The sequence below is a fragment of the Anneissia japonica genome, unplaced genomic scaffold, assembly GCF_011630105.1.
Source record: "Anneissia japonica isolate Jap-2015-1 unplaced genomic scaffold, ASM1163010v1 scaffold288048_len465947_cov159, whole genome shotgun sequence".
NCBI classification, from domain to species: domain Eukaryota; kingdom Metazoa; phylum Echinodermata; class Crinoidea; order Comatulida; family Comatulidae; genus Anneissia; species Anneissia japonica.
The window spans coordinates 331,758-333,469 of NW_022710625.1; the positions used below are offsets into that span (position 1 = coordinate 331,758).

The 1,712-nt window shown below is 34.8% G+C and overlaps 1 protein-coding gene across 2 annotated transcripts in view; it reads right to left on the reverse strand.

Moving 5' to 3' along the window:
* The window catches only part of LOC117107075 (D(1) dopamine receptor-like), a 59,227-nt gene that overhangs the window by 21,240 nt on the left and 36,275 nt on the right, over positions 1 to 1,712 (reverse strand). The window lies entirely within an intron of this gene.

A 1,712-nucleotide genomic window follows, 5' to 3' on the forward strand; every position in this document is an offset into this window, starting at 1 on the left:
ACATTGTACTTTGAAAACCTCAGGCTATAAAACCAATAGGCATTTAGTAATTCATAAACCCCAAAAAATAAGCCCCCCCCCCAATCCCTCCTACCACCGAATACGGGGCGCTTATGTTTTACTCGTATTATAAATTGTGATTTCACGAAACCAGGGAGTTGTCTGAATACTGCATATACGATTATTCGATTTCGAAACAACGAAAGGCTCCCCCGAATGAAGGCTTCCCTTGATAAGCCCCACAATAATAATAATAATAATAATAATAATAATAATAATAATAATAATAATAATAATAATAATAATAATAATAATAATAATAATAATAATAAAATAAAAACCTCGCGACTAAAGTAAACGCAGGGAAGCGTCTATTTGAATAAATAATGTATACTTATTATTCATTATATACTACTCACCCTTAAGCTACGCATTTATATATTGAAAAGGTTACGAGTGCGTGATACTTGGGATGAAGGCTGATGAACCAGTGATCGGTGGAAGCGTTATTATAATGTCTGCGATCTCTAAAAGAGCCACTTAGGATGAAAATAAACATAGGGGTGCCCAGGCTAACAATAAGAAGGGTGATGATCGATACCCCCATATAACATACCGCATAGGATCACAATACATATTAATAATCTCATTTGTTGAAAGTGCAGGTTTAATTTGACTACAACACGGCATAGTCAATTTATTTTGCCTATATTAAAATATTTTATTTTACTTTCATGTTTTTACCTCAACAATTAGGCCTACAGATTTGGTGATATAGTTTTGGCTTTTGTAATTTACAATACGTATTGTGTTAATTGCCATCATTCTCACGAAAACACATTAGTTTTCTGCTGGTCATTGGCTATGCAAAAAAAAAAAAAACAACTAAAAAAACATCTGCCAGTGTTTCATAACGGCCTTCCAAACACTATTAACGTCTCAGTATTATTATGTCAGTCTATTTCCTGATATCTCAATCCATTGTTCGATGCGGTAACTACATTATAAAAAGTGTTTATAGCTACAAACGAATAGGATTACGATTTAATGTTTTTGAATAAAGCAGTAAGTATAAGCCAATTAAATGTCAGATGGTCAGATTCTGGGTCGGGACTAAATTATTTGAATTTGAAAAACAAATTGAAAGAGAGAAGGGATTAATGTTTGGGAGTCTACATTATTTAAAGAAAATGTGTACTAACCCTGTACTTCCCCTGTGACCCTTAACACCTTAGAGGTAAATCCTGACGCCACCCCTGCCTTTACATAACTCACGAGAAGTGTAGAGGAACACCTTACTGTACGTATTATACAGACACCCCTTTGGTGGGCAAACTGCGTGTTGCAAGAATGAACCAATTGCATACGTTGACATTAGATACAGTCGTCGTGGCGGCCCTTCGATGTCGACCAGGGCATCCTCATCTTTTTGCTTTGACAGGCTTAATAGTATGTGACATGAGATACAGTATAACGTTTATTAAAGACGATACTGTATTTCGGACACACTCAAGGCCTTCACCATGCAACGCAAGTCGTATGCGTGAGATATAAAAATACACCTCCATGATATAAATAAAACAGACGCAATAAGAAATATTCAGTAGCAGTAATATGTAGCAAATACAGCTATTAGCCAATATTATTTAGATATAAATTACATTATGATAAGCCCAAACAGCTAGTAGCCTAGTAGTCAATCAGTATATATA